Genomic DNA, 14697 nt, shown 5'->3' on the forward strand with positions numbered 1-14697 from the left:
GGAGGTGTAAGCATGACTACATATGTTCAATTGACACAAAGAAAAAAAAAGTAGCTGTTGCTCTATCGCAGGAAGGCTTTCTACGCGTGCTATCACTGATAAAATAGGCTGTCACCAGTCAACAGTATCCCGAGTGCTGAAACTGCAGAGTGAAACAGGTGATGTGAAGACCTGGATCACGCAGTAAGGGACTGACTACGCCTTCCCAAGATCGATATTTGAAACGGCTATGCCTTCGTAATCACCATGCTAGTGCCCCTGATCTTTGAGATGACCTCTAGTGCACGAACTATCCAAAGATGGTTTTCGGAATGTAATCTGCATGCTATCGGCCCAAGAAGAAGAAGAAGTATTTGTTCACCCAACAGATCAGGAAGGAGCTAATTGCTTGGGCTAAAACGCATGTTTCATGGACAAAAGAGCAATGGTACACCATAATCTTTTCTGACGAATAGAAATTCAACCTGTATTATTATTATTATTATTTTAGGGTTGCCCGTAATTAAATACATTAACCCGTATTTGTGTCTGTAAATTGCGTATGTTCTATGGTCGATTTGCCTGTTTTGCTGGACGAAAAAACCCCAGTTACTGGGGAGAAAAACCTTGCTATCTACGCCTGAGACCGACTAACTCAGCCACGGAGTGAAAAAAGACCATTAAAGTTCCTCGCGTCATCAACGGGATTCGAACCCAGGCCTTTTTCCACGCGGTGTGGGGAGGACGGTGACGATACCACTGTGCTACCGCGAAGACAAAAAATTCAACCTGTATGGCTCGGATGGGTAGCGACATGTCAGAAGACGAAAATCGGAGGCATACCATCCTGACTGCATAACACCAACTGTAAAGTTCCCCACCGGTCAGATGGTCTGGAGACGCATAACAGGCAAAAGGGCGGGGCGAATTAAGTCTATTAATGTAACGGTGAATACAGAAACCTAACTGCTATCTTGGAGGAGTGCCTGAAACCCGTTATTAGGTATTACCACACAGACGTCCAAAACTGCATTTTTCAACAGGACTCAGCACCTTGCCCCACAGCAAAATTGGTTAGTTTTATGCTATTTAGATTTAATGATGAGTTTGTCTTCTTGTCTCACAAGGCTTAAAACATATTTACACCAATGTTTTCCCTCGTTTTTCTCCCTTAAGATACAGTCATACCTCAGAAAGTCTGGCATTACAGTGTTGGATTGGTCCGGCAAAAGTTCGGATTTGGACCCTATTGAAAATTGCTGGTACATAATGTCTAAAATTGCTCAGAAGAAGCCAACAAGTAATATCGTTGCAAAGCTGTAATTGCAGCTCGAGGAAAAACACAAAAATACTGAAGACTCATTTTGCTGATTGACAGTACATAATACTATTACGTTAACTTGTCATTTCAGTTTCTACATGTAAATGGATAAAATGTGTTTGGTTTTCATGATTGCCATTTGCATGATTTCTCATATTTCCAATAATTCCGCATTTAACCTTTTGGGAAGATATTTATGGCAATTACGTATATCAGGCGGATTGTTTTTATTGAATTTCATTCAGAAAGATATATATCCCATCTAACAAATGCATTTCAAACTTTCTGAAACCCATAATGCAGTGCAAAACACCTTGTTTGCAAAATTCCCAAGTGATGCATTTTTTGTCCACCACTGTATTCTGCAACCATCCTTCCTCAGTTTGAATCTAAATTTCACCACACACACACACATCCCTCTGAAGTGTGTGTGTGTGTGTGTGTGTGTGTGTGTGTGTGTGTGTGTGTGTGTGTGTGTGTGTGTGTGTGTGTGTGTGTGTGTGTGTGTGTGGTGAAAGAACCGGAGCAGCACTAAACAAAGAGCACCCCTTTGTTTCCCTTGCCAATCTGGTTGCCTTCTCTGTACTCGTTCCAGCTGCTCTATATCCTTCTTAAAATGAAACCTCCTGACCTGTATCCAATATTCAATATGTAAACTAACCATTGCCTGATACAATGGGATAATCACCTCCTTATCACTTTTAACAAGGTTCATGTGTATCATTGACAAGGCCCCATGAGCTGCTCTGGCAGCCTGTCTGCACTGTTCTGAAAACGTCATATCTGACAGCACAATTACTTCAAAGTCTTTAATTTTCCATTACCCTGATTGTGTTGCCACAGTTGGTAAGTTAATTTGGAATTAAAGCTACCCATATGCAGAACCAGCATTTATTAATGTTAAACTTCAATTGCCATTTCTCAGTCTAATTTTTCACGGCAAACGTAGACATCAGCCTGATATACTCTCACCAATAACAATATTTAAATACAGAAAACAACAATGGGCACAGCACTAGTTGTTTATCATATGTGTACACGGACACCCTGACACGAAAACTGGAACATTTCTAACCGATATCATGTTTTCTCCCTGCCCATGCAGTACTTTTTTTTAAAATTAAGTTATTATTTATTATTCTCTTTGCTCTCGTGTGTAGCACAATTGCCGTGATTGCCGTCCTCCAGATATCGGGTGGAAAAGACATGAGTTCGAATCCTGTCGATGAAGGGAAGAATTTTTATCGGTCTTTTTCACAACCTGGCTGAGTTTGTCGGTCTCAAGCGACGGTAGCATGGATTTTGTTCTCTGGGAAACTCGGATTTTTCGTCGAGCAAAAGAAAATCCACTCAGAACACGTGCAATTTACAGACAGAATATAGGGAGCAATATGGCTTTCGTCGCCGATGCTCCTAAAACCCAGTCTGCGCGGGTAGCACAGTAGTGTCTTCATCATCCTCCCCACACCGGGTGAAAAAGGCTCGGGTTCGAATCCCATCGATGACGCGAGGAACTTTAATGGGCTTTTTTCACTCAGTGGCTGAGTTAGTCGGTCTAAGGCGTAGATTGCAGGGTTTTTTACCCAGAAACTGGGGTTTTTTTCGTCCTGCAAAACAGACAAATCGACGAGAGAACACACGCCATTTACAGACAAAATACATAAATGGGTATATATTAGAAATAATGGGTGGCCCTAATATAATAATTTGATTTGATTTGAATTTGCTCCTAAAAGCCAACACTAAAAATATTACTTTCTTTAGAACCAGGCCATCTGAAATTCGCCACATTCCCATGGGCTGATCGTCCCTACATCTAGACGTATCCCAAACCATGTGCCCTTGATGATAGCACATAGTAATAATAATCGTCTTCCACAAAAGTGGGCTGGATTAGATCTGTCAATTTCGAGAATTTTTAAGGGATTTTCTTCACAACATGGTTGAGCTGTCTGTCTCAGGCGAGAGTTCGATAGTTTTCTTATCCTGGAAGGTTGGGCCTTTCATCCAGAAACCCACTACTGCAACAAGGTCTTTTACGATGTCTGCGTCTGCCTCCACCATGGGCTGTAAAGATCGACTCCGTACAAGTCGGCCGATGATATGAGTGTTTTCATCACCCAACAACGCAGAAGAAAGTGCCAGAACTGATGCAGGCAGCATGTTGCATGGAAACAATACTCACCAGTGATGGTGAGTATTGTTTACCAGTGAATCTAAGTTTGCTCTTGGTTGGTCCAATGCAACTTAGTGTAGGGATGCTAGCCGATATATTCCCAACAATATTGAAAGGCAGTCCAATGGAAAGTCGTATAGTGCATGGGGTATGCGGCACCAGGGTTTCCCCAACTTCGCGTGTAACCCTGTGAATATTACAAACCCTGTAAAATCCAGACTGTGGGGGTGAGAAAGTGTTTGTCTGGTGTTAACGTTAAGTTGAATGGAAAATAGCGTGGAGATTTCAGCAATCATCTCTTTAGATAGAATTTATCGATTTGAATTTAGCCCTCTGTAGCAACAAATTCGCACACCACATCGCCATCTGCACTCTTTTGCATAGGCCTAATTTCGATTCCCGTCGACAAGTGAAGAAATTTCTGCAGTATCTTCATTAAGAGTAGGAGATCTGCAGACTAACTTACAAGTACAGTCTAATGTAGCAAAAAAGTCGTGAATTAGGATTAAATTTGAAAGTGTCTGTAATTCTGCCCAGACACGATAGGAGGGAGTGCATGATGAGAGCCTTGTCAATCAATTCGGCCCTGGAGGAAATGTGCAAGGCTCAAGGGGTAAAATTTTTTTCAGCGTAGTCTGTGCTTGTTAACAGGAGAGACTGCTTCTACAGGGATGGGATACACTTAAATAGAAAGGGTGCAAGGATATTTGCTAATGTTATCGAGGGAGTGTTAGGTGTGTCGGAAAACTCCTAGCTTGGGGGAGAGTCACAGACTAAAAGGTTAAAAGTAGCTGCAGGCAGAGGTGAAGGTGATTCTTGCACTACCTCTATTAGAATAAGCAGCGGCGTGGAGCGAGAGGTGAGCGAAGGGAGGTGTTATGCTGTTAATTAAGAAAAACGTAAAATCAAAAGAAGTGCATCCAGTTGATATATATGAACAGTGCATTGTTGAGTCATTTTGGTGTGACATAAACACTGCGAAAGCAAAAATAAGAGTAGGAGTGTGTTATAGGCCTGATGACTCGAATGAGTACAATCAACCATTGTACAGAGAAATAGAGTGGGCTAGTAAATCAGAATGTCTTATAATGGGGGATTTTAACTTCCCAGTTATAGACTGGAACTTATGGTTTGATCACTCGTACACAAGTAAGACTTTTGTGGATTTATTGGATGATTGTTTTCTACAGCAGCAGGTTCGACTGGCAACCAGAGAGGGTAAGACTCTTGATCTGGTTATCAGCAGTGATCATTCGTGTATTAAGAATTTGCAGATAAATGAATTAGGTGGCAGTGATCACAGTGTACTGATGTGGGATTTATTTACTTAAAGATATATTTACCATCAGGGGTAAAGGAAGGGGTTTTTGCTTCCGCAAAAATGACTATATCGGTCTCAGACAGTTTTAAATTCTGTACAGTGGGACCAACTGATGATGTTACCAGCAGCAAATTCTAAGTAGGAAGCATTCAAGGAATTAATAGTGGAAGCTACTAAACGTTTCATACCTATTAAGAAATATTGTTCACGGTTTAGGCCTAAATGGTTGTCAAATGAACTAATGAGACTCGTGGCAGAGAAAAAAAAATGCATGGCATGCATATAAATTATCAGGCGAGACAGAAGATTATGATATATATAAGCTAGTCTATAATCAAGTCACCAAGGAGATTAGGCAGGCGAAGGCAGATTACGAGAAATCTTTGGCAAAGGATGCTAAGAAAAACAGCAAGTATTTCTTTACTTATATATAAACTCTAAAAGGAAGGGGATGAATCTGATTGGTCCACTTGATATCGATGGTTCGACTGTTGATGATCCTGCTCAGATAGCAAACAAACTGAATGAGTATTTTGCATCTACATTCACACATGGGGAGTTATTAAGGTTTGAAAATTCCACAAGGTTATCAAATTGTAACAGGGTGCTTAATGATTTTGTGATAACTTAGAGCAAACTGGAGCGGAAATTGTTAAAGTTAAACATAAGAAAGGCACCTGGGGTGGATGGCATCTATCCAGTTAGATTAAAGGAGGCAGCAAAGCAACTAAACAAACTCTTAGCCATAATTATGAGAGCATCCTTGGACTCAGGGGAGGTCCCCACGGACTGGAGATGTGCAAATGTGTGCCCATTTCACAAAGGGGGATCGACGGGTGACACGAGTAATTACAGACCAGTTAGTTTAACTTCTGTCCCAGGTAAAATAATGGAGTCGCTGGTTAAAGATGCATTGCAGGATCATCTAGACAAGACTACAGCAATAATTCGGACACAGCATGGGTTTGTTAAGGGAAAGTCTTGTCTGACAAATTTGATTAGTTATTATGATGTGGTGACATAAACGTTGGGAAAGCAAAAATGAGAGTAGGAGTTTGTTATGGGCCTAATGACTCTGATGAGTACAACGAATAACTGTACACAGAAATAGAGAGAGGCATAAATCAAAATGTCTTTTAATGGGAGATTTTAACTTTCCAAATATCGACTAGAACTTGTGGTTGGTCATTCGCATTCTAGCAAGATTTTCCTGGATTTATTGGATGTCTGTTTTCTACAGCAGCATGTTAGGGAGCAACAAGAGGAAGTAATACTCTTGATCTAAATATCAACAATGATAATTCAGGCATTAAGAATCTTCAGATAAAAGAAACATTAGGTGGCAGTGATCACAGTGTATTGATGTGGTTAAAGATGTAACTACCATTAAGGATAAATGGAAGGGATTTTGCTTTCGTAAAAGTCAGTACACTGGTGTCAGACAATTTTTAAATTCTATATAATGGGGCTAACTGTTGACGTTACCATCAGCGAATTCTAAATCGGGAGCATTCATGGGATTAATCATAGAAGCTACTAGGCTTTTCGTGCCAACTAATAAAGGTATAACACATAAAGTCAAAGGAAGTGAAGCCAGTTGACATCGATGGACAGGGCAGTGTCGAGTCAGTTTGGTGTGACATAAGCATAGGGAAATCAAAATTGAGAGTAGGAGTGTGCTATAGGCCTAATGACTCTGATGAGTATAATAATATATTGTACAGGGAAATAGAGTGGGCCAGTAAATCAGAGAGTCTTATAATGGGGGATTTTAATTTCCCAGATATTGACTGGAATTTGTGGGTTGGTCACTCGCACACTAGCAAGGCTTTTGTGGATTTATTGGATGATTGTTTTCTACATCAGCATGTTCGTGAGGCAACAAGAGGGAGCAATACTCTTGATCTGATTATCAGTAGTGATTCTTCATGCATTAAGAACCTGCAGATAAATGAACCACTAGGTGGCAGTGATCACAGTGTGTTGAAGTGGGATTTACTCAAGGAGGTAACTACCATCAGAGGTAAAGGGAAGGGTTTTTGTTTTCGTAAAGGCGACTATGATGGTCTGAGACAGTATTTAAATTCTATACAGTGGGACCAACTGATGATGTTACCAACTGCAAACTCAAAATGGGAAGCATTCAAGGAACTAATCTTGGTGGCTACCAGGCTTTACATACCAACTAAGAAATATTGTTCAAGGTTTAGGCCTAAATGGTTGTCAGATGGACTAATGAGACATGTAGACATGTGGCAGAGAAGAAAAATGCATGGGATACATACAAATTAATGGGTGACATGGAAGCCTATGATAGATATCAGTTGGTCTGTAACCAAGTCACAAAGGAGATTAGGCAGGCAAAGGCAGACTACGAAAAATCCTTGGCAAAGGATGCATAGAAAAACAGAAAGGAGTTATTATTATTATTATTATTATTATTAGCCATATAGTGCAAGGAAGCCAGAGGCTTATGCTGCACCAGCCAAAAAAAAAAATTCCTGAGTTACCCTGAGAGAGAGAGAGAGAGAGAGAGAGAGAGAGAGAGAGAGAGAGAGAGAGAGAGAGAATCAGAAGTAGAAAGGAATCACCAAGAAAGAGAAGAATGATGATATCCAGCTCAGGACCCTGGGTGTGCCAAGCCCATACTCACTAAATGTGAGCCCCCGGGGTTTTACATACTTGAACTCGAGAAGGAAAGGGATGAATCAGATTGGTCCACTGGATATTGATGGTTCAACAGTTGAGGATCCTGTTCAGGTGGCTAACAATCTAAACGAGTATTTTGCATCTACATTCACGCATGAGGAGTTATTCAGGAAGGAGAATGATGTAGGTAAAGTAAACATTGGCAGTGAGCTGGATGATTTTGTAATAACTGAGAGGAAAGTGGAGGAGAGATTGTTGAGGATAAACATAAAAAAGGCACCTGGGGTGGATGGGATCTATCCAGTTATATTAAAGGAGGCAGCAAAGGAAGTATGCAAACCCCTAGCCATAATTATGAGAGCTTCTTTGGACTCAAGGGAGGTACCCATAGACTGGAGATGTGCAAATGTAACCCCAATTCACAAAGGAGGATCAAAGGCTGACACAAGTAATTATAGACCTGTTAGTTTAACTTCTGTTCCAGGTAAATTAATGGAGGCACTGGTTAAAGAAGCACTGCAGGATCATCTAGACAAGAATTCAGTTATAGCTCAGACGCAGCATGGTTTTGTTAAGGGCAGGTCTTGCCTGACCAATTTGATTGGATACTATGATGTAGTCACAGAAGAACTGGATGCAGGGAATAACTTTGATATTATATATTTGGATCTTAGAAAGGCTTTTGATACTGTTGCACATGAAAGACTGCTGCACAAATTGGAGCAGTGTGGCATTGGAGGCAAATTGCTGCTATGGATAAGGGGATGGTTGAGCGGCAGAAGACAGAGAGTGGTAATCAATGGACACTGCTCAACGTGGACTAATGTTATTAGTGGAGTTCCTCAAGGTTCAGTGTTGGGTCCATTGTTGTTTTCGGTGTTTATGAATGATATTGATGATGGGATATCAAGTTTAATGTCTAAGTTTGCAGATGATACAAAGGTTGGCAGGGTCGTTAAGGACACTACTGACGCTATGCTGCTGCAACAGGATCTGGAAAGGTTGAACAGATGGGCTGAGAGGTGGCAAATGAAGTTTAACATTGACAAATGTAAAGTATTACATATGGGTAACAGTAAACCCAGAGCAATGTATCAACTCTGCGGTACTACACTGACAGTGGTGGAGAATGAAAAGGACCTGGGGGTAATTGTGCAGGCAGATATGAAGTTCTCTGAGCAGTGCAGACGAGCTGCAAGAGTAGCTCATGGTGTTTTGTCAATGATATACAGGAATTTTTCTAGCAGGGATAAGGAGGTGATTATTCCCTTGTATAAGGCAATGGTTAGGCCACATCTTGAGTACTGTATACAGGTCTGGAGGCCTCATTTCAAGAAGGATGTAGAGCTGCTGGAACGGGTACAGAGAAGGGCAACAAGATTAGTAAATGGAACTAAGGGTTGCTCTTACGAAGAAAGGCTTAAGTTTTGCAAATTACAGAGTCTGGAGACTAGGCACCGGCGAGGTGATCTGATAGAGGTGTATAAGGCTTTGAATGGTTTGAGCATGCTCAATGCCGATGGGATTCTTCCTCTTGCTCAGAATAATCACCTGAGAGGGCATAAACTCAAATTGAGGAAGGACGGATGTCGGATAGATGTGCGGAAATTTGCCTTTGGCCAGCGGGTGGTTGGTTGGTGGAACCGACTTCCATCACTTGTTGTTGAAGTTGATAGCCTTAACAAATTTAAAGCTCAACTGGACAGGTATTTCGAACGAACGGAGGGGTGAAATGGGAGAGGGTTTTTTTTTTTTTTTTTTTTTTGGCTGATGCTGAATAAGCTTGCTTTCTTGCATCATATGCCTCTACTAATGCTAATGCTAAATCTAATAGGCCTAAATGGATGTCAGATGATCACACGAGACTCGTGGCAGGGAAGAAAATGAATGGCTTGCATATAAATTATCAGTCGACACCAAAGCCTACGGTAGATAGAAAGTAATATGTAATCAAGTCACAAAGGAGGTTAGGCAAGCGAAGGCAGATTAAGAGAAATCTTAAGAAAAACAGCAAAGTCTCCTTTACTTATGTAAACTCTAGAAGGACGGGATGAATTAGATTGGTCCACTCGATATCAATGGTTCGACTGTTGATGATCCTCTTCACGTTACTGACAAACTGAATGGGTATTTTGCACCTACATTCACACATGAGGTATTCTTTAGGGAAGTGGATTCTAGAAGTATATCAAACTCTATCAGGGAACTAAATCGTTTTATATTAATTGAAAGGAAAGTGGAAGCGAAATTGCTGAAGTAAAGCATGAGAAAAGCAGCTTGTGTGGGATCTATCCAACTATATATAAAGATATAAAGTGAGGCAGTAAAAGAAATAAGCAAACCCTTAGCCATGAATATGAGGGCATCCATGGACTCAGGGGAGGTCCCCACGGCCGGAAGATATGCAAATTTTTTCCCAATTCACTTAGGGAGATCGAAAGGTAACACGAGTCACCTTTCGAAATTACAGACCTGTTAGTTCACCTACTGTTCTAGGGGAAAATAGTGGAGTCACTGGTAAAAGAAATAATGCAGGATTAACTTGATAAGGCCGGATTTATACTTCAGACACACCATGGGTTTGTTAAGGTGAAATGTGGTTTGACCAATTTGATTGGATACTACCATGTGGTCACAATGGAACTGGATGCAAAGAATAATTGTGATATCATATATATAAATTTCTGGAAAACTTTTGGCACTGTTGCACATAAAAGGGTGCTGTAAACATAGGAGCAGTGTTGCGTTAAGGGCAAGTGGCTGCTCTGGATAAAGGGATGGTTGAGTGGGAGAAGACAGAGAGTGGTAATCAATGGACACTGTTCTTTCTAGACTATTTATTAGTGGAGACGTCCACAGTTCGGTTTGGTCCCATTTTTGTTTTCTATATTTATGAATGATATTGATGAAGGCATATCAGGCTTAATGTTCAAGTTTGCTGATGATACAAAGTTTGGCATGATGGCTAATGGCAGTAATGGCGGTATGCTACTGCAGCAGGATGTAGTAAAGTTAGATAGTTGGGCTAGAATTTTTAGCTCATCTTACAATATCAAGTGTTTTCATTTTTGGGGTTATGTCTGAGATATAATAATTTGCAGGATTATGTCAATCTTCTTAAGGGCACCTATGAAAATCAGAAAATCCCTTCCCTGCCCATTACATGCAAAAGTGTCAGTAATGTTGTTTTCATTTTGTCATTGCACCAGTACACGAAACGGTCCCATCAATTCTATCAGTCTTGCTGCTCTTTAGCGACTGAATGCAGTTAGTGACTGAATGCAGTCATCTGAACGTCTCTAAAATTTTAAAATTTAATTTATGAATTTAAGCACATTCTGTTGAGATATATATATATATTTTTTATTTAAAAAAAAATTTTTTTTTTGACATCTCGCGGTCACACACGAATATTCTGATTTATTAGAACTAGTACTTTTGAAAATATTCTTGGATTCGGTTTTTTTATACTTCTGGATTTCTAAGAATTTTCACTTTCTGTTATTATTCGGAGTTTTCTTAGAAATGTGGAGCACGTGTTTTGGAACACGTACACTATTCTTTCTCATAAAAGTCAAAAAAACCAAAAAAAAAAACATAATAATAAAAAATTGTGTAAATCGACGCTAGGATATTTTCTCTTACATAGAATTCAACCTTGAGCTTGGCTTTGCAATGAATTGTCCACGTCCGCATTAAAATATAATCTAATATATGACAATTGAGACGGATCACAGGTTTTTCCGAGTGTCATCTGAACCTCTCTAAAATTAATTTATTAATTTAACCACATTCTGTTGGGATGATGGACCTGGTATTTTTACAACAGTAACAACTTAGTTACGTAGAAATGATTTAAGACAAACTTCGCCCTCTATCAAGGTAATATGACGACATGCCACTAGCCAATAGCCATTGACATCAGAAATCATTGCCTAACGTAACAACTCAACGTAGCCAATGGTATCGCTTTTCGAAAGTCTCGTGCGTAGTAATATTATGGTTTTATGTGGAGATGAAGGGGGGAAAGATTTTTAGTGACGAAGTCAGAGTATCTTGACGTGGATGCTACGTTTCTGCCAGTTTATCCACTCGGATTGCGGCAAACTTGGTGACGAGAAATACGTAACTGGTAAGTACTCTTCTCAGGTTAATAACAATCAAGCATGCCGTTCGGTTGTGATGGACATTCCGTCTCAAAAATCTAATTGTAGTAGCAGATGATCACTAAGTTACCAAGCCTTGAATTGCTGTACGTTGTAGCACGCCATTTGCTACATTCTAAAGTTTGAAGTATATCATCAACAAGCCATAAGGGTGTGCTTATTTAGTGCATTCCTAACGAGCATTTGAAGCCATACCGCCAGTAATTTTTATTAATATGGGTGTTGCTCTAATTAATCTTAAATGTTGCGTCACTGCTTATAGCCACAAATGTATTACCTTCACTTATTCAGCAACTGTATGAGTTATAGGAATATAAACATCTGTTATTGAATCATCAGAGCCACGTAGGTTTCGGTGCCAGTTTCGAAATGTCTGGCTTAGGTTTTTCCGGGAAGGAAAATATAAAAGTGAAAACGGTCTAATCATATTAAAGATCATTCACAATATTCATTGTATCTTTGTGTGTAAACAATTTGATCTCTTCGGTTTGTGGCACTTGCTACAACGCGGTTGACACACTTCTTGTTTTTTGTTATTTTGAAGTTACGGTATAGTTAAAGTAGGTCGTAGTGCTATTTAGTAAACCCCATAACGCTTTCGGTGCCAGTTTAGTGTTTTGCGATTGCAAATTCAGTTATTATTATTATTTTTTTATATCAGTTACTCATTAGTTAGTTGTCATTTTAAATTGATTTTGTTATTGAAGGCTAAGGTTATCTAAGGAAAAGAAGTTTGCTTTAAGTTTCCAACAGTTTCGGTCCGGGGAGAATTTAGTAATTAGCGTTATCAGAATATTACCTATAATGGAATGTACGCGCACTGAGGGGGGGGGGGGGATTGAGGAGAATAAAGCCCACAAGAACATTTTGTTTATATTATATGATTGTACTTTCACGTGTTGACGCTTGTAAAAACTATTAATGTGGAACGTACCCCCCCCCCCCCCGGCTATTTTTCTAAGTGCGTCATTGATGAAGGAACTATATCGTTTCTCTCCTTTTTACGATCCTTCTTTTTTTTTTTTTTAAATATAATTCACTACAGTAATATTTCACTTATTCAGTAGGTTCTTTTGACAAATACTGAATAAGATTATAAGGATGAATTTTCATCCCCCAGGCAGCTCTGCAAATGGTGGTATGTATGCTAATTTAAATACCCAATGGCACTGTATGGGGCAAAAATCTGGACTTTTGCAGCCACAGTTAATATTGGATACTGCAGTGAATATCATAGTAACACAGATGCCCAAAACCTCAATGTTGTTCCACTCCAAAATACAATTCACCGAGCCAAGCCAAACACCACAATGAAGGTGATTGTTGACATCATAAATACTGCATCTGTCAGGGAAACTTGCCATTGGCAGATTCCCATTGCAGCAATGAGAGCAACACCTGCACTGTCATAGTAAAACGTGATTTAAAAATCTTAAAGATATCTCCTACACCAATTGTTGACTCATGATCAAGATCTTGATATTGATTGTCATGGTTTGGTATTTGACTATTTAGTATTAGTAAGGAAGGAGTAGAAGATAATGGCAGAGATGGATAGATGAAATTCATGAGTTTGTGGGTAGTAAATGGATGGCCATTGCACAAAACAGAAGGAACTGGAAAGTTGCTGGAGAGACCTTCATCCTGCAGTGGATTGAAAATGGATGATGAAGGAAGTGAACTTTTTCTACACCAGCCAAATATAAATAATAATAATTAAAATAAGAAAAACTTCATATCATTCTTACAAGCAGGGGCAGATCCAGGTTCTGTGGGGCCTGAAGCTTATACAATTTTAGGGGCCCTCTTTCAGAAAAATACAAAATTAAGTACAAAAATGAATGTTTATTTAGAATGAGAAAAAAAAATTACAAATGAAAAAAAAAACTGACAAATACTGCAAACATCACAAAAATCCAGAAAAATAACATATATTTTCATTAATTAACTGCCTGACACATCTCTATAATACTTTTTTTCCTAGATTTCTTGTTACATAAGTTTGATCTCCTCTTCATATGACAATGATTTTGTAATATTTTCTATAGAGGAAATAAAAAGATAATTCAGTCATTCCTCTAGCATGGCTGATCGAAATTTGTTTTTTATTATTGATAGTTTAAAAAAGTTTCTTTCAGCTTCTCAACTCATTATTGGTAATGTTATGTAATTTTTAAGATCATTGTCAAATTTGGAAAAACCTCAAGTTTCTTTCATATATGAGCTGTAAGATTTCAGGGCATTTCAAGTTCATTAACCAGTTTGTCAATGACCTCATAATGAGTTTTATGTTATCTTCGTCGACGTCAGTATTTCATGTCAAATCAGCAAGAAATTTAAATCTTTTTCCAATGTGTTCATATGATTCACCCCTCTTCATTAATTAGATTATCAAGCAATCCAAGAGCCTATTCATTATTTCTATTCAAAACTTATCTTTTCCTCTTATTGAATTACTGCTTTGGGTATGATCTGAAATTTCTTTTTTTTACAATTCGCTTCTCGATGTCAGAATAATTCCTACATATGTCCCATCTTACTCAATGTATTTCATCCAATGCCTAAAAAGTTTTTTGTGTGCTGTTCAAGTAAGATTCTTTTGGTTGAGTCCAATCATCTCATGGTTGTTTTAACTTTTTCAGTGGAATTATATTTGTTTTCATGATGATGTTTGTGCTTTGGGAACTAAAAAAAAAAAAAAAAAAAAAAAAAATCTGATTGTGGTCAAATCTATACTGTAGGAGGGTTGCAGAACTTCAAATCCCAGCAATAAAATTATTTCATGGTTGCAGTGAAGTTTGCTGTCCTGTTGCTATATTGCTAGGGTTTACATGTTTTATTTCTTTTTATGATCTTTTCCATTATTTCAATGTTATGGACTGAATTCATTGTAATCCCTTTTTCAAAAAAAATTACTGTACTGTAGCTCAGTGTTTCTCAAAGGGTGTGCCGCGTCACATTAGTGTGCCGCAAAATTTTCCAAGTGTGCCGCAAAATTTAGAAATTTCTTCTTCTATGACTACGTAGGTGTGCCGCGAAATTTTTCTTCTTTGGAAAATGTGCCACGAGAGTAAAAAGATTGAGA

General features: G+C 38.9%; 1 protein-coding gene across 7 annotated transcripts in view; it reads left to right on the forward strand.

Moving 5' to 3' along the window:
• Positions 1–11209: 11209 nt before the first annotated feature.
• Positions 11210–14697, forward strand: part of LOC150090447 (cyclic AMP-responsive element-binding protein 1-like) — a 313271-nt gene continuing 309783 nt past the window's right edge. For 2 of the 7 annotated variants that reach the window (XM_090389889.1, XM_090389896.1), the window contains exon 1: positions 11214–11578. The gene's annotated coding sequence lies outside the window, so the exon portion shown is untranslated. Of the gene's footprint in view, positions 11579–14697 lie in introns of all 7 variants that reach the window. The other 5 variants (XM_090389891.1, XM_090389892.1, XM_090389893.1 and 2 more) reach the window with 3 other exon arrangements.

The sequence above is a fragment of the Mastigoproctus giganteus genome, chromosome 2 (assembly GCF_048544385.1).
Source record: "Mastigoproctus giganteus isolate SK-2022 chromosome 2, ASM4854438v1, whole genome shotgun sequence".
NCBI classification, from domain to species: domain Eukaryota; kingdom Metazoa; phylum Arthropoda; class Arachnida; order Uropygi; family Thelyphonidae; genus Mastigoproctus; species Mastigoproctus giganteus.